Source organism: Palaemon carinicauda, chromosome 28 (genome assembly GCF_036898095.1).
Source record: "Palaemon carinicauda isolate YSFRI2023 chromosome 28, ASM3689809v2, whole genome shotgun sequence".
Lineage (NCBI taxonomy): Eukaryota > Metazoa > Arthropoda > Malacostraca > Decapoda > Palaemonidae > Palaemon > Palaemon carinicauda.
In genome coordinates this window covers 4,152,276-4,171,263 of record NC_090752.1, presented here as the reverse complement: position 1 = coordinate 4,171,263, position 18,988 = coordinate 4,152,276, and the positions used below count along the sequence as shown (strand labels likewise).

The 18,988-nt window shown below is 42.3% G+C and overlaps 2 long non-coding RNA genes across 7 annotated transcripts in view; one reads left to right on the top strand and one right to left on the bottom strand.

Moving 5' to 3' along the window:
* Positions 1 to 18,988, top strand: part of LOC137621428 (uncharacterized) — a 337,042-nt gene that overhangs the window by 149,217 nt on the left and 168,837 nt on the right. The gene's annotated exons all lie outside the window — the stretch shown is intronic.
* LOC137621427 (uncharacterized) overlaps positions 1 to 18,988 on the bottom strand; it is a 315,539-nt gene that overhangs the window by 280,647 nt on the left and 15,904 nt on the right. For 2 of the 4 annotated variants that reach the window (XR_011040218.1, XR_011040223.1), the window contains exons 2-5: positions 15,333 to 15,447; positions 8,172 to 8,286; positions 1,036 to 1,147; positions 339 to 455 (exon numbers count right to left, since the gene is read on the bottom strand). This is a non-coding gene — a long non-coding RNA (uncharacterized lncRNA). The remainder of the gene's footprint in view (positions 1 to 338; positions 456 to 1,035; positions 1,148 to 8,171; positions 8,287 to 15,332; positions 15,448 to 18,988) is intronic. The other 2 variants (XR_011040222.1, XR_011040219.1) reach the window with 2 other exon arrangements.

The following is an 18,988-nucleotide window of genomic DNA, read 5'->3' as shown; positions in this document are numbered from 1 at the left end:
CCCACAAGTCTATCTGCTGAGTCATCAGCAGCCATTACCTGACCCTCCCTTGTCCTCGCTTGAGTGAAGAGGGCGCTAGGGGACTATCGTATGTATATATGGTCAGTCTCTAGGGCATTGTCACTACCATTTGCCTCTGTCATTCATGAGAATTTAAACCTTTAAAATGTTAAGGGAAGATTGCATACAATTTGTCAAAGAATAAACCTTGGTTGTGGTTTAGAAATGAGTACAGTAATGCCTAACGCAAAACCTTCTGACAAAATTGCTATGGTTATGAATATGAAATAAATTATTTAGCAATATAAATTCTACCTTTACATTACACTTTTCCTTACCTTATTCGGCTTCAAATGTTCAACATCATTCACACAAAAACTTTTTGTGTTCATTAAATCTGAGGAGAGCAGTAGTAGTATTTTGATCTTCCTCTCTTACACCAATATTGACTCGACCTGCAAAAGTGTAAAAAATCAAAAACCATAGCCTTCACTTTGGTAGCACTCAAAATTGTAAATATTAATTTTTTTATTAACTATTTACATTATGTCAAGGTACAAATAAGTCTTGTATAAATGTTCCTCACAATAAGTAAATAAAATGCCTGTCCACTTGTACCGACACTTTCCTGTAATTCACTGTGAAAAGATAAATTAACTTCACAAACAACAATACTGACATGGAGGGAAGAAAAGAGCTAATGAGTTATCGGTAATGGGCAAGTTGAATTATTCCCCCTATTAACAATCTGATATCAAGAAGGCAAAAAGGATAATAAACTATTAATATTTGCAAAATGAGTCTATTAACTTCTTGAAAGTTCTCATTACTGTACAGTACTGTACTTAAAAACTTTAAATATATTCTACATATTCACTCAACCACAACAATAGATCTAAATTATATCCAAAACAGTTACAAAATTGGAGCTTTTCCCTCTTCTAGTACACTAGCTAATGCTGGATAGATACTTTCCAACTTATTAATCTTGTTAGGAATTTTTATTTCAATTCTAACCATACTCCTCTACATTACCTTGTTTACACAAACTTAAGAGAGTTCGATATGACAACAGTAGGGCTAATAGTTGTTGTTGTTGTTGTTGTTGTTTACTCCTGATCAATTACAATTCAATCTCAACCTGCACCTGCAAAACAAGAACAAAATTTAAAAACATTAAAAACATAACCTTGAGACAGATTAAGTGAATTGTAAATTCTAACAATTGTTCGTAGTTTGAAGTACTCTACCATCACAAGATTCACATAGGTTTTAAAACAGTGTAAAAGTGTTTATAGTCTCTCATGTACAGTACATAAAGAATGGCCACTTGCACAGACACTGAAATTTACATGCTTTCATGCTGATTTTGACAGTGAAATGCTCCTTATATCACCATTTCTAAGGTATAAATACTGCTAAATATATCAGAGAAAAAAAGTTGCATGGAATGCTAGGAATAAACCCAGCTAGCTCACTCTTATAGTGTCGGTACCGTATATTAACTGGGGCATGTTAGAACCACTACCAGAGGTTCCTTACCAATTAGTCTTCTCCTTCCTCAATATTCCCTGATTCTATGAGGTGCCATTATTTGTACAAGGCAAAGACCAATTTGCATCTAGAGCTATATAATCTATTCCTAGAATGGCATTTCCATTCCTTCTCCCCTAGTGTACTAGTCAAGGTTAGAGAGATTTGCAATTCCAAGGCCTTTGCTGAAGTGATATTTAGATACAAAGACACTTCAGAAAGCATCGTTATTGTTTGCCATTGTTTTACATAGTCTTGTACTTCAAGGAACACTTAACATTTTTTCAATATTGACAAAAATCATCCATGCTTCTAGTATTAAATATTTCAAGCTCCCTATTACAGTTGCTCTGCAGTTAATACAGCACCAATATGTGCAGGCATTTTACTTGCTTATGACGAAATGAAATAGACATTGTGCAGGATTTTTTCATTCACAGCTTTAGTCTGAAGTACCCAATGCCTAATATAGCATCAACATCGTTAGTAAGTTGCAAGGGAATCTTGGCTGTAATTTAGACTAATGGAAATATCTTGATTCCAGCATCTTTGTGGGTTCCCAGTCCTTACCTTTCCATACTGACCAACCCTCAGCATGATTTAACTAGTGATTTAAAGTTTCAAAAATGTTATTAACATTCACGGCAATGAAAAAGTCAACTAGCTTACTAAGTCATGAGATATAAATGTCACTAAAAATATTTCTGCACATTATTCCATACGATAAATTCAATAATTTCTTTCTTATTTTCTCGCACTACTTATAAACCAAACAAGTTCTTGGTATCACCAATTGTGTGAAGTACTAGGTCCAGAATAATGTAAGAAACATCTACATACTGTTCATCCTTGGAAATAACAATGATGATGACGTAAAATATAATGTACTTTGTCATTTTGAATTGGTTCAATAAGGTCATAGAGTTCCGATTACACATCCTTAATAGGGATCACCCAATAGATTTTTCAAACAAGACAAAAACAAATTTGGAACAACGCAAAGTTTAAGATTGACATCAGAGTGAAATAACAAATTTGGAAATAATTTATTTTTCCTAACATACAAACCTGGAACTATTTATAGGGTATTACTTTCGGCAACGCTGAAAACCAGACAAGACAATTTTAGCGAGGGATAATTACCCCATACGCCAGTTAGCGGTAGGGGCTTGGGGTAGACTAGCTACCCTGCTCACTCACACCTGTCGGTTGAGTAACCACTTTTGCTTTCTGGCAGGACTTCTAGGGGGACAGGGTGGCAGGCCAATTTGTATAAATAGCTCCAGGTTTGTATGTTAGGAAAAATAAAAATTATTTCCAATTTTGTTATTTGTTCCGACAGATACAAACCTTCGCTATTTATAGGGTGACTTACTCTTAAGAGGGAGGAAGTTCTACCAACTGGCCTTGGTCATGACCCGGGGTTCACTCTAATTGATCTTTGATCTAATTAGTAGGAACCCTACCCTTGCTAAAATCAAAGTAGTTACAGTACAAGGTAACTCAATGATAGCGGCCTGCAGAAACTTGTGTGAGAGACACTCGTGGCTTGTCTTTTTGTAGGAACTCGAGGATAAGCATGAGTTCTAAGACATATCCAATACCCTCCCTCCAAGGTATTGGTGACGTAACAAAGTATTTATTCATACTAAGGATGCACAAGGGAAATGAATCTTACCTGCAGAGGGGTGAGGTCAGCTATGCTTCGGTCTTGCGGAGCTGTTTCCCCAGGGGAGGAGAAGGAGAAAGAAAGAAGGGAGCCAGACATTCTTTTCATTCACCCCAGACTAACCCAGGTAACCTCAGCCCTCAACCCTCTGCTACTTGTCCATCAAGGAGGCTGAGGCATTAGATCAATTGTTGTGCGGCCACCACAGGACCAATGGAGAAGGTTACCATGCTCCTGTGGGTTACGTCTTTCAGGTAGTGGGCTGTTAAGGTCGTCTGATGCTTCCACACGCCCGCTTGCAATACCTGTGACACAGAAAAATTCTTCTTGAAAGCCAGAGACGTTGCAATGCCTCTGACGTCATGAGCTCTGGGTCGGTTGGACAGAGGAGGATCTGGATATAGAGCGAGTTAGATTACTTTCCTTATCCAGGAGGAAATAGTATTCCTCGTGACCCTCGTCTTGACCTTCCCCGTGCTGACAAAAAGTGCTCGTACACGGGGGCGAGCTTTTGCTGTTCTTCTTAAGTAACACCTCAGACTCCTTACTGGACATAGTAACATTTAGTCTGGATCTTCGGTTACAGAACGAAGACTCTCTATCCGAATGGGCCGAACCTGGAATCCGGCACACCTGGATTTTGAGTCTTAGCTACAAACTCCGGGACGTAGTTGAGGATTACTTCCCCCCATCTCCTAGAGTGGGAGACATCAGCATATAGACCATGAAGTTCGCTGACTCTCTTGGCCGAACCAGAGCGAGCAGGAACACCATCTTCCACGTGAGGTGGCGATCGGAGGCCTGGCATAGTAGTTCATAGGGGAAGCCCTCCAGAGACCTGATGACCCAAACCACGTTCCAAGGGGGAGGTCTTAGCTCTGCCTGGGCACAAATAAGCTCGTAACTGCGTAAGAGCAAAGAAAGTTCCAACGAGGAGGAAATATCGACTCCTTTCAGTCTGAAGGCAAGACTCCAGGCTGAGCGGTAGCCTTTGACTGCCGAGACCGAGAGAACCATTTCTTCCCAAAGGTATACAAGAAACTCCGCTATGGTTGGAACAGAGGCATCGAGGGGAGAGATACCCCTTCCACGACACCAACCACAGAAAACTGACCACTTCGCCTGGTAGACTGCCTCTGTGGATCTCCTGAGGTGTCCAGCTATGAGGGTCATTTGCAAGTTGTTGCTTGCTCGTACCTGGTTGAGGACTTTTCTCATCAGACAGAACGGGGGAAACGCGTAAGCGTCGAGGTTTATCCACCATAGTTGGAAAGCATATTGCCAAAGAGCTTGGGGATCTGGGACTGGGGAGCAGTACAACAGGAGCCTGAAATTCAGGGCCGTTGCAAACAAATCCGCAGTCCGGGAACCAAACAAAGTCAGGACTTTGTTGGCTATCAGAGGATTCAAAGACCACTCGGTGCCAACTATCTGAGTCACTCTGCTCAGCTTGTCTGCTAACACATTCCGCTTGCCCGGAATGAAGCGAGCTGATAGAGTCACCGAGTTGTCCTCTGCCCATCTGAGTATCTCTACTGCAAGATGGCACAGCTGCTGCGAAAAGGTACCGCCCTGTTTGCTTAGATAAGCTACTACCGTGGTGTTGTCGTTCATCAACACCATGGAGTGCCCCGCCAGGACCTGGTGGAACTTTTTGAGGGCCAGAAAGGCTGCCTCATCTCCAAGAGATTTATGTGCTGGTACCTTTCTGATTCGGACCATTGGCCAGAGATGTAATGGTGCAGTACGTGAGCCCCCACCCTTCTTTTGATGCATCCAAAAAAAGAATCAATTCCGGGGGAGAGACGAGAAGATCGACCCCTTTGCAGAGGTTCGGCTCCGCCAGCCACCACCTGAGGTCCGACTGTTCCTCTAGCCCTATGCGGACTAGGTGATCCCAGGAATCGGAGTGTTGGTTCCACTGGGATTTTAGTCGCCCCTGGAGGGATCTCATCCTGAGGCGACTGTTGGGGACCTGTCGGGTCAGGGGAGAGAGGTGACCGAGAAGGCGAAGCCAATACTGAGCCGGGAGCTCTTCCCGACTGAGGAAGACCTGTGCTATTTACCTCAGTCTCTGGATCCTTTCACCTGATGGAAACGCTTTGTGCCTTAGGGTGTCTAATAGCATGCCTAGGTATACCAGTTCTTGAGAGGGGAGCAGTTGAGACTTCACGAGGTTTACCACGCTCCCCATATACTGGCAAAACCTTAGAAGCTCGTCTCAGTGGCGAAGAAGGGCCGCCTCCAAGTTTGCCAGAATCAGCCAGTCGTCCAAGTATCTTAGGAGACGGATGCCGACTCTGTGAGCCCAAGATGATACTAGGGAGAATACTCTCGTGAATACCTGGGGTGCTGTGGAAAGACCGAAACACAGTACCCTGAACTGGTAATGCTTCCGATTGAACATGAATCTCAGATACTTCCTGGAAGATGGGCGAATAGGGATCTGGAAGTATGCGTCCTTCAGATCTGGAGTGCACATGAAGTCCTGGGGTCTTATCACTTGTCTGACTGTGTCGGCCGTCTCCATCCTGAAAGGTGTCTGTTCGACAAACCAGTTCAGGGCCGAGGTCGATGACTGGTCTCCAGCCTCGAGACGCCTTTTTCACAAGAAAGAGTCGACTGTAGAAGCCTGGGGACCCATCGAGGACCTCCTGGAGAGCGTCCTTCTCCAACATGGACTGGACTTCTACCCTGAGGGCAAAATCCTGTGCGGATCCCTTTGCACAGGAGTTCGATGGAATCGGCACTCGAGTCAGTGGAGGGAGAGAGCGCATGAACGGGATACGATACCCTGAACGAATCACCTCGACCGTCCAGGGTTCGGCCTCGTGGTGAAGCCACTTCTGCCAGCGGCTTTGCAGGCATCCCCCCAAAGGTGGGCAAATGGGAGGATTGCCTGTCTTATTGGGACCAGCCTCGGCCAGATCCCTTCTTACCCTTTCCTCCACGAAAGGACTTTTTGCTGTGAAAGGCCTGCTTTGCACCCTTTTTACCCTGCTGTTTTGGGTTTCTAGCCCTTTCCGGCTGCGTGTTTTACTGTGCTTTCCGCTGTGGCTGAGAGGGGTAAGGTCTAGCTGTTAAGACCTTTCGGATGAGGGAGTCCTGACTGGACTTCCTCCACCTCTCTGCCACTGGCTCGACATCCTCGGGGTGGAACAAAGAATTGCCCTCGAAAGGAGCATTTCTCAGTCTCGCTACTTCAGCCCGAGGGAGATGTCACTCAACATACAAGTTTTTAAACAACCACGGCGACATCACACATCCCTGTCTCAGCCCCAATCTCACCGGAAACCAATCGCTCACTTCATTTCCTATTCTAACACATGCTTTACTACCTTTTTTAGAAACTTTTCACTGCTTGCAACAACCTTCCACCAACTCCATATAACCTCATCACATTCCAAATTGCTTCCCTATCAACTCTATCATACGCTTTCTCCAGATCCATAAAAGCAACATGCACTTCCTTACCTTTTGCTAAATATTTCTCGCATATCTGCCTAACTGTAAAAATCTGATTCATACCACCCCTACCTCTTCTAAAACCACCCTGTAATTCTAAGATTGCATTCTCTGTTCTATCCTTAATCCTATTAGTCAGTACTCTACTATACACTTTTCCCACCACACGCCTTTATACTTGATAATATAAACATTAAGCTCTGCCATATAAAACCTTTTTATTAATTCTATCAGTCACTTTTATCGCCTTTGATTAACTATGCGTAGCAGGTTTCCTATATATTTTTTCCAAAACTCAATTTTAACAAATCACTACTAAATTTTTCTTGAGCTTTTATTCCCTAAATTCTTGTATTCCTTGATGATCGGAAAGAAACCGATCTCTCCATTTTATCTCTCTCTAAACAGTCCTAATAATTGTTTTCTTATAGGACTGATTCCAGGACAAAGATTTATGATATTTTATAGGTAGTATTTCATTCCAAGTAAGGAATTAAGGTATTAGAATAGTAACATTTCATTCCTTCATTCTAAGTAGAATACCTAAAAGTTGATTCTCCTTAAAACGAGTATTATCAATGACAGAAAATCTGTTTGACCTTTCGAGCAGCTGACCTGACCAGCAGCTGACCTAACCTTCAATCCTTAAACTTCAAGGTGATGGAAGATTATGAGAGACGGCAGAAACATAAAAGGGAAATCACAAGTACACAGGAGAAATAGTAGGATATTGGGACCCTTCAAAGGCAAACTACTGCCAAGTTAAAAAAAATCAAATACAGACATCTGGCCACCATTAGAAGGGAAAAGAAGTATTCCAATTGACCAAGAAATTGTGTATAGTGTTTGTCTGCAATCGGACCTTAACATTTAAAATCAAGGGTATCAGTCAATAGATACCTTCGATTGTAGAAAACCTTGAGTATGCGCAGCCCCACCCTAACAATACCCCTAGATCCCCTATTTTTACATATAGTATAACTAGGTAAACTCCATCCCAAGAACAATAATATACTGTAAGCATATATTAAACCTAATAGCCTAATGGAATCGCCCCTGCCTGGCGATCTGCCACACTGAGTCCTCCTCAAGCTGGATAGTTTCTTGTAGTGTCTGCAACCTTATCACCCTTGTGAGCAATAAATGGGAATTTGGGAGGAGCCTACAGGTCTATCTGCTGAGTCATCAGCAGCCATTACCTGACCCTCCCTTGTCCTCGCTTGAGTGAAGAGGGCGCTAGGGGATTATCCTATGTATATATGGTCAGTCTCTAGGGCATTGTCACTACCATTTGCCTCTGTCATTCATGAGCAGAATTTAAACCTTTAAAATGTTAAGGGAAGATTGCATACAATTTGTCAAAGAATAAACTTTGGTTGTGGTTTAGAAATTAGTACAATAATGCCTAACACAAACCTTGTGACAACAAAATTGCTTTGGTTATGAACATAAAATAAATGATTTTGCAATCTAGATTCTACCTTTACATTACACTTTTCCTTACCTTATTTGGCTTCAAATGTTCTCCATCATTCACACAACCATTTTGTGCTCATTAAATCTGATGAGAGCAGTAATAGTATTTTGATCTTCATCTCTTACACCAATATTAACTCGACCTGCAAAAGTGTACAAAATCAAAAACCATAGCCTTCAATTTGGCAACACTCAAAATTGTAAATAATGATTCTTTAATTAACTATTTACATTATGTCAAGGTACAAATAAGTCTCGTATAAATAAAAATGAATTTAAATGTTCCTCACAATAAGTCGACAGTTTACTGACACTTTATTGTAATTCACTGAGAAATGTTATTTTCATTAGTAAAATAAATTTTTGAATATACTTACCCGATGATCATGTAGCTGTCAACTCTGTTGCCCGACAGAAATCTACGGTCGGGATACGCCAGCGATCGCTATACAGGTGGGGGTGTACACAACAGCGCCATCTGTGAGTAGGTACTCAAGTACTTCTTGTCAACAAGAACTCAATTTTCTCCTCGGTCCGCTGGTTCTCTATGGGGAGGAAGGGCGGGTCCTTAAATTCATGATCATCGGGTAAGTATATTCAAAAATTTATTTTACTAATGAAAATAACATTTTTCAATATTAATCTTACCCGATGATCATGTAGCTGATTCACACCCAGGGTGGTGGGTGGAGACCAGCATACATGTTAACAAAGAAGCTAAGTATCCCGTATCTTATTTTAGCCGTTATTCAAAATAACAAACATAAAATAAATAAGTACCTGGTAAGGAAGTCGACTTGAACCATTACTCTGCCTTTTTAAGTACGTCTTCCTTACTGAGCCTAGCGATCCTCTTAGGATGCTGAGCGACTCCTAGGTGCTGAAGTATGAAGGGCTGCAACCCATACTAAAGGACCTCATCACAACCTCTAATCTAGGCGCTTCTCAAGAAAGAATTTGACCACCCGCCAAATCAACCAGGATGCGGAAGGCTTCTTACCCTTCCGGACAACCCAGAAATATTTCAAGAGAAAGATTAAAAAGGTTCTGGAATTAGGGAATTGTAGTGGTGGAGCCCCCACCACTACTGCACTCGTTGCTACGAATGGTCCCAGAGTGTAGCAGTTCTCGTAAAGAGACTGGACATTCTTAAGATAAAAGACGCGAACACTGATTAGCTTTTCCAAAAGGTTGCGTCGAAAATATTTTGCAGAGATCTATTTTATTAAAAGGTCACGGAAGTTGTGATAGCTCTAACTTCGTGTGTCCTTACCTTCAGCCAAGCTTGGTCTTCCTCATTCAGAAGGGAATGAGCTTCTCGTATTAACAGTCTGAAAATAATAGGATAAAGAATTCTCTGACATAGGCAAAGATGAATTCTTAACTGAACACCATAAAGCTTCAGACGGGCCTCGTAAAGGTTTTTAAAATAGAACTTAAGAGCTCTACAGGACATAATACTCTTTCTAGTTCATTTCCAACCATATCGATAAGTTTGGAATAACGAACGATATTGGTCAAGGCCGAGAAGGCAGCTCGTGTTTGGCTAGAAAACCAAGATGTAGAACATGTAGCCGTTTCGGATGAAAATCCGATGTTCTTGCTGAAGACATGAATCTCACTGACTCTTTTAGCTGGTAAAGCATATCAGGAAAAGAGTCTTAAAGGTGAGATCTTTCAGGGAGGCTGATTGAAGTGGTTCGAACCTGTCTAACATAAGGAATCTTAGAACCACGTCTAAATTCCAACCAGGTGTAACCAAATGACGCTCCTTCGTGGTCTCAAAAGACTTAAGGAGGTCCTGTAGATCTTTATTGTTAAAAAGATCTAAGCCTCTGTGACGGAAGACTGATGCCAACATGCTTCTGTAACCCTTGAAAGTGGGAGCTGAAAGAGATCGCTCTTTTCTCAGATATAAGAGGAAGTCAGCTATTTGAGTTACAGAGGTACTGGTCGAGGATACGGATACTGACTTGCACCAGTTTAGGAAGATTCCCCACTTCGATTGGTAGACTCTAAGGGTGGATGTTCTCCTTGCTCTAACAATCGCTCTGGTTGCCTCCTTCGAAAAACCTCTACTGTAGTTCTCGAGAGTCTTTCGATACTCTGAAGGCAGTGAGACGAAGAGCGTGGAGGCCTTGGAGTACCTTCTTACGCGTGGCAGACGTAGCAGGTCCACCCTTAGGGGAAGAGTTCTGGGAACGTCTACTAGCCATCGAAGTACCTCGGTAAGTTATTCTCTCGCGGGCCAGAGGGAAGCAACTAGTGTCAACTTTCTCCCAACGTGAGAGGCGAACTTCTGCAGTACCTTGTTGACAATCTAGAACGGAGGGAATGCATATAGATCTAGATGAGACTAATCTAGTAGAAAGGCATCTAAAAGAACCACTGCTGGGTCCGGGATAGGTGAGCAAAGTATTGAGAGCCTCTTGGACATCGAGGTTGCGAAGAGATCTATGGTTGGCTGGCCCCAGGTGACCCAAAGTCTCTTGCATACATCTCTGTGGAGGGTCCAATATGTTGGAATTATTGTCCCTTCCTACTGAGACAAACTGCTAAGACATTCAAGTTGCCTTGGAAGAAATTTGTTACTAGTGAAAAGTCTAGACCTGTTGAACAGGAGAGGAGGTCACTAGCGAACTCGCACCATGTCAGAGAGTAGGTCCCTCCTTGCTAGGAGATGAACATCAAAGCCGGGAGTTGTCCGTGTTGACCTCCATTACTTTGTCTTGAAGGAGAGACCTGAAGCTTTTCCAGGTCAGACGTACTGCCAGAAGCTTCTTGCAGTTAAAATGCATTGTCCTTTGACGCGAGTTCCATAATCCCGAGCATTCCCTACCGCCTAAGGTCGCACCCCAGCCTACGTCCGATGCGTCTGAGAAGAGAACGTGGTTGGGAGTCTGAACAGTCAGGGGAAGACCCTATAAAAGGTTGATAAAGTCCTTTCCTCAGGTTAGACCAGACTTATCTTCCGGAAACCGGGATCAAGACCGCTTCTAGCGTCTTGTCCTTTTCCAGTGAAGAGCTAGATGAAACCGAAGAGGACGGAGGTGTAGTCTTCCAAGTGACACCAATTGCACCACGGATGACAGTGTCCTAACCAGACTCATCCACAGCCTGACAGGGCCGTATTCCTTCTTCAGCATCTTCTGGATGGATAGCAGGGCTGGGGATTGATCTTCTTGTTCAGCCATGTCCTCATCAGAGGGTTCCTCATCCGAAACTGATGAGGAAACGGCAACGGAGTGGGCAACGTCTGACTCGCTGAATCCGGTCGCACTGGTGGATGCGTGACGGAGCCGGACACAAGATCATGGTACTGCTGCACAGTCTGTGAACTGTCAACCATGGGGAAGCGAGGAAGTACAGCGACAACCCGAAACTGTCTAGACTGTCTGGGTAGTACAGACAACCCCTTATCGGGTTGCTGAGGTTGCCGCACTGCAACACAACAAGTCACCTCTGCTGGTTGTTGAACGTCTTCCCAGTGACACACTGAACGTCCACAACCACCTCCGAGAGTAGCAAAACATCAACGTGCGACTGGCAACCCACACTGGGTCGCACCGGTGGAGGAACCATCTCAACTGGCGGACGTGAGTAGGATACCTCAGCGTCAACAGGGCGTACAACCAACCGGTAGGAAGGTCGTTGGCAAGAAGGGTCTTCTCCGTAAAAAATCCTCTATCAAGGACTAAGCTTGGACTGCATGTCTTGCAACAAAGCCCAAGGTCTATGGGAGCAGGTGTGGCAACAGACGGGGTTAGCGACTGAAGCGGAACCATTTACCCTCCCTGGAAGCATGTAATGCTTAAATAAAAAGTCCATAGGAGGCTAAGCAGCTTAAGGCTCCTCTCCAAATGACAGAGTCCTCAAGGGAATATCAGAAGGAGGGAGAACAGCACTTTCTCATCTACAGGAACCATATCCGAGAAAAGCTAGGTTCTCTCAGTGAGGGTTTCACTGGTGCAAAAGCAGCAGACCAGAAGGCAACGTTATGAAACTGCTTGACAGTCTGTGAACTGTCAAAAACTGAACTGTCAACCACAACAGGAGCGTGAGGACATACAGCACTGGTGTATAAGTAGCAGACCAGAAGGCAACGTCATGTAACTGTTTGACAGCCTGTGAGTTGGCAACAACCAAAGTTGTGTGGGGAAGCCTCAACTCCTGACTGACTAGTTTGCTGCGGGCGAGTGGCGGTAACCACAGAGTGTTGCGGAGGCTGACACACCGTGTCAAAACACGGCAGCTTGTGGTAGCTCACGCACGGCAACGGAGTGCTCTGTGTGTGGGAGTCATCATACATCTGGCAGGGTTGACTGTGCATGGGTGGAGGAGCTCTCACAACAAGAGTGTGAGAGCAGGAAGCCATGCCGGGCGCACAACCGTGGGAGGTGTAGGCCCACGGGTGCATCGTCAACCTTCTCCGCAGTCGGAGTGTGGGAGCTGGCAACAACAAAAGCAGAGTGCTGGTGCGTGGGAGGAGCTGCGGTGGGTTGAGGAGCATGCGGTATGGTATGCGGAGCATGCTGTAAGGTATGCGGCTCATGCTGCATGGTAAGCGGAGCATGCTGTAAGGTCTGCAGAGCATGCTGCATGGGCTGCGGAGAAAGCCGCATAGTGCTGGAACCCGGCAGCTCTACAGAACCTTCCCACTGCTGATGCGGTAGCTCACGCATGTTAGCAGATGGTGCAGCAAGAACATGTGTCTGGCAGGGTGGACTGCGCATCGGTGGTGGAGCTCTCACAGGTGGAGTGTGGGAGCAGGCAGCCGCAGTATCTGCTGAGCGCACAACCTCGGCGGGTTGTAGGTTAACAGGTGCATTGTCAACCTTCCAGCACGATACTCCTGCATGAAGGAGCAAGCTGAGACTGTATAGTCTGCAGCATGGACCACTAGGGTCTATGAAAGACAACAACAAACGGAGCTACTGTCCATTGTGACTGAGGGTCTAAAACAGCTGGTGCGGCAACAGACGGAGTTACTGCCTGTTGCGGTACCACCTTGCCTCTCTTGGGAGGTGTGCAGTTGTCGTACTGCAGCGAGTCCGAACTGACCCAGTGGCTACACCTAGGCCGTTGGACTTGCGCGGAAGGGACCGACTTGCACTTAAAAGCTGCAAGATTTGGTCCATGGTTTCTGCGAGAAACCTCTTCCGCAGACGAGGAATAAATGGGCTCTCTCGTCTTTGTGTGGGTGGGGTGATCACGTCGGCAACATGTGTAGATACACCCGAAACCACGGAGGGAAACGTTTGTTCGTCGATCAAGACCTGTGGAACCCATAAGTCCTTCGACATTACTTCTCCCCTGGGCTTGGGAGCTTGTAAGAGGTATCGGACAAGGTGAACAACTGGCACGAACAAACGAACCCTCGAACGCAACACTGTAACACTTTGCGCATATCACTTTATCACTTTTGATTTTCTGTTTACACTTATTTCACTGAACTCGAAACTTTAAGTGGTTTGTACCTGAAACACGCAATCCTATCCTTCATTAAAAGGTAGTAATTGCGAAAACAGTTTTACAATGTAACAGAAAAACATAATGAAAGATAAAGAATTCAGTGGCTGGAAAAGAGGCTAAACACTAGATCAAATAAACTACGTTTAAAATCTCTCACCGCATAAAGCCTGGGAACAAGAATAAAACTCTAGAAACGTTTTACCTTCTTCCCCTATAGCGACTAGGGAGAAGAGTAAAAAACGAGAACAACGTTACCCGCTTGAACGAAACGTTTATCCTCCTCTCTCTCCCTCCGTCTCTATCTCTCTTTCTCTCTCTTGACTTAGAACCTGAAAGATGAGCCCAATTATATATCGTTAAAACATATTATTTGTTAAAGGAAAAAAAAAAAACTGAAAGGTTTCCCAAATAAAAAGTTCCTTTATTAGAATTAAAACCATTTAAGCTAAGAAAGAATGAACGAAACGCTAGAATCGGTTTACTCTTACTGCAACGTGAAACCGTGAAATACTCTCTCTCTATCGTAACGATAGAGCGCAAGTTGAACGTTCTGAACGTCAACAACTGCGGAGACTAAACTAAACGTTAGTTCAACTTTGAAAACAGTACGAGACTATCAAAGAAATTCTTTCAAAAACATTAAAATTAAAATAGCATAAATTCTTAACAGGAAAAACGATATGACGGGCTCAATGTTAATTAACTTCGGTTCCAAGTAAGGACCGCCTACTATTAGGAAAGGTCGCATATAAACAAACATAAAAATTAATTTTTATAAGTTTATAATAAATGGAAAGTTAATCGAAGAGGCCTATAAATGGCGGAGAGATATAAAAAAAATCTATAACTTTGTTAAGCAAAATTACCAAAAACCTAAACACACTTCCGTCTAAGGGAAGGGTGGGTCATTAAAAGTGAAAGAGAGTCTATACTCTCTTCGACACCAACACTTCCGTCTAAGGGAAGGGTCGGCCATTTAAAAGTGAAAGAGAGTCCATACTCTCTTCGTCACCATAATAAAATCTATCCAAAACGAGTTCAAGTTTTGAAATGAAGATAAAACCCCTGCATAGCGAAAGCTCAAAACTGGAATAGTGTACTTCACCAAAAAGTTGTGAAAACAAATCCAGTTAGGGACGGCGTATTAGTAGGTCTTGCCGGTGGCACGACAGAGGAAAAATTGAGTTCTTGTTGACAAGAAGTACTTGAGTACCTACTCACAGATGGCGCTGTTGTGTACACCCCCACCTGTATAGCGATCGCTGGCGTATCCCGACCGTAGATTTCTGTCGGGCAACAGAGTTGACAGCTACATGATCATCGGGTAAGATTAATATTGAAAAAAGATAATTTAACTTCACAAACAACAATATTAACATGGAAGGAAGAAAAGAGCTAATGAGTTATCGGCAATGGGCAAGTCGAATTATTCAACCTATGAACAAACATATCAAGAAGGAAAAGATGATGATAAACTATTAATATTTGCAAAATGAGTCCATTAGCTTCTTGAAAGTTCTTATTACTGTACTTAAAAACTTTAAATATATTCTAAATATTCACTCAACCACGACATTACTTTAGATTATATCCAAAACAGTTACAAAATTGGAACTTTTCCCTCTTCTAGTACACTAACTAATGCTGGATAGATACTTTCCAACTTAATCTTGCTAGGAATTTTCATTTCAATCCTAACTATACTCTTCTACATTACCTTGTTTAAACAAACTCAAGTGTGTTCAATATGGCAACAGTCGAATAAATAGTAGTAGTAATAATTATTGTTGTTGTTTACTCCTGATCAATTACATTTCAAGCTCAACCTGCACCTGCAAAACAAAAATAAAATTTAAAACCATAACCTTGAGACCGATTAAGTTAATCGTAAATTCTAACAAAGGCTCGTAGTTTGAATCAGATACTACGGTATTCATATTGTACTCCACCCTCATAAGACTCACAGTCTTAAAATAGTGTAAAAGTGTTTATAGTCTCTCATGCACAGTACATAAAGAATGGCCAATTGCACAGACAATGAAATTATGCTTTCATTCTGAAGTTAAATAAATTTTGTATTTGTACAACAAGGCAGAGATCAATTTGCATCTGGAGCTATATAATCTATGCCTAGTATGGTATTACCATCCCTTCTTCCATAGTGTACTAGTCGAGGTTACGGAGATTTGCAATTCCAAGGACTTTGCTGAAGTGATGTTTAGATACAAATATACACTTTAGAAAGCATCGTTATCGTTTACCATCGTTTTACATAGTCCTGTACTACAAAGCACTAAAAAAGTGTCTAATATTGACAAGAACCATCCAAGCTTCTAGTACTGAATATTCCAAACTCCCTATTACAGTTGCTCGAAAGTTAATACAGTACCAATATGTGCAAGCATTTTACTTGCTGATGACAAAATGGAATAGATATTGAGCATGATTTTTTTCATTGATAGCTTTAGTCTCGAGTACCTGATGCCTAATATAGCATCAACATCGTGACTAAGTTCCAAAGGAATCTTGACTGTATTTTAGAATATACTGTAGAAAATTTCTTGATTCCAGTGTCTTTGTGTGTTCCCAGTCCCTACCTTTCCATACCGACCAACCCTCAGTATGATTTAACAAGTGATTTTAAGTTCTAAGAATTGTACTAACTGTCCAATAATTTTCATAATCTTAAGAGACAGCATTTTCACCAGTGCAAAAGCCGCAGTTTTATTTTGCTGGGTTGCCACCCAAGTTAACATTCATGGAAATGAAAAAGTAAACTAGCTTGACAAGTCATAATATAAAGGACATTCAAAGACATTACTGTATATTATTCCATACACTATCTTCAATAACTTTTCTTACTTGCTCGCACTACTTATATACAAAACAAACTTTGGTATCACCAATTGTGTGAAGTACTAGGTCCTGAATAATGTTAGACACATCTACATACTGTTCATCCTTGGAAATAACAATGATGATGATGTAAAATATAAATGTACTTATCATTTTGAATTGGTGTAATAAGGTCACAGAGTTCCGATTACAAATCCTTACTAGGGATCACCCAACAAAAACAAATTTGGAACAACGCAAAATTTAAGATTGACAGCAGATCAAAACCACAAATTTGGATTTTTCTTGTATTTTTCTCTAACTAAACAAACCAGAGCCCTTTATATAGGGGAATGAAAATTGTGCAAGCTGAAATACTGCAGTTAAAAGATTTAATGAAGTGTAAAGAACTAGATGGTAGTTGCCGGCCCAGTAGCTGGGAGGCGCCTTCCTCCCTCATTGCTTGCTCTAAGACAACTCACTCTAATAATAGCCTGGACTTAGTCTGGGGTTGGTGCTGGCGGGCTACTCGGAGTGACTCGGGTGTGTATAGTTAGGGGAAAAAAATTACCTCCAAATTTGTGAAATGTTCCCTTACATACTCATTCTTAGGTGGGAGGATAAACAGGTTTGACGGGCTGAAAACTTATCCTGGACACTTCAAACTCTAGCATTGGAAAATTATGAAGAGATAGGTGTCTTAACACCTCATGCACCAGAGGTTCAGCAAAACTCTGAGGTACAAAGCCCTGACATTAAGGATTGTGTTCTCGAGCTGAAACTCTTTGCATCATACAAGGTGAGTAAGTTCATAATGGATTTATGTATGTCCTCACAAAATGTGCAATCATGATACACAGGTTTGTCAGTCTATGTCAAGCTCCCCCTTATGAAGGACTGTAGGGAAAAGACACTATACCAGAGTATAGAACAACACACTCAGTGGGGCTTACCTGCATCAAAACCTAGTTCCAGCAGCCTAGGCTCTTGATGTTGTACCCTAAGAGAGGAGAAGACTGAAATGAAATAGGACAAGCCAATTTGGAGCTAATGGTTCTGTGAGAGTAGAGGTAACTATACCACCTGCTGTGCTGCTACAATAGGTCCTAGAGTGAATATGTCAAGGTACCTTTGGATCACATTCTGCAGGTAATGAGCAGTACAGTATATGTAGGTTAATGTTTCCATACCCCTGCCTGAAGAAACTGTGTAACAAATAACTTTTAAATGTCAGTGAACCACCAACACTCCTGATTTGATTGCCTTCCCTGAAAGGTGAAAGGGTAGTCAATGACCTCTCGTAACAAAGAAGAAATGGAATTCTTTATAACTTTCTGTTACTGTACTAATGGATAGGTGCTGCAGGTGGGACATGTTTGCTCGAGATGGCGTCTCAGAGCTCTCACAGGACACAAGAGCAACAGATCAAGATCGGATAAATATCAAAAGACTACCAACCTGGAAAGAATTATGCCTTTCAGCTGTGCATTTTGAGGAATCGTACTTAGGAGACTAACATCTTGCCAATATTTGCACATAAAAAAAGAAGCGTAGGGCTAGCACATCTGGCCGAGGCGAGTACAGGTGTGACACTCTGGGTAGAATTTTTTCACTGATCTTCAGTAGAATTACAATTGTGTTTTGCCTGGTGTAATAATATCGTTCTGTGGATTTCCCACTGATCCCAGCCCCCCATCACTTTCTATCATCACGGACACATGAGAGCGCTACTAGTCCTCCTTCGGTTCTGTCCCACTCTTCCTGACATGAGGGAGCTACTGGTCCTCCTTCAGTTTTGTCCCATTCCTCCAGACATCCCTGTTACTATTTATTTTAAATGATGTTTTACATGTGATCTATCTGCCTTTATGCTAGTCCCAGCCATGCTAGTTTTGGTCGACCACATTTCGTAACTGCCTTTATGCTAGTCCAAGCCATGCTAGTTTTGGTCGACCACATTTCCTTCCTACTTGCTTTAAAGCTTGTGAAAGCTTGACGAGTTGGTGTTTCTCATGATAACCTGCATATGTGACCAAGTCTACAAGTTGTCTTTGTTCAATGATTTGGCTCCATGCTACCGATTTTGTTAGTTTGTAAACATTAGCATTTGAGATTTCAATTAATAAACGATACACAAGTTTCCAGCAAATTTGGAATTGGCTATAAAGCATGGATGAATGCCGGGTATTTTAGCATTTCAATTTCTGGGGGGCTGAGGCATAACATCATCAATCGATTAAAATGTGCATACAGTACCATTTTGTATTTCAAGTTTAATGTTTATTTTTGGGACTGATGGCAGGTTATTGAGCATGTGTTGTTTGAAATCGCTTTGGGCCAATTTCAAGTTTTTTTGTATAATGACCATTAGCTGGTTTTTTAACCAATTGAAAGCTTTCAAGCAATGAATTTATTCATGTAAGTTCTTAAATGTTTTAAAACAACCATTTCTCCACCACCTTCTCTTTAGTTCCATCATTTCTATCATATGTTCTGGGTATCCTTACAGATGTGGGAAGTGACATCCCTCTTCTTTTA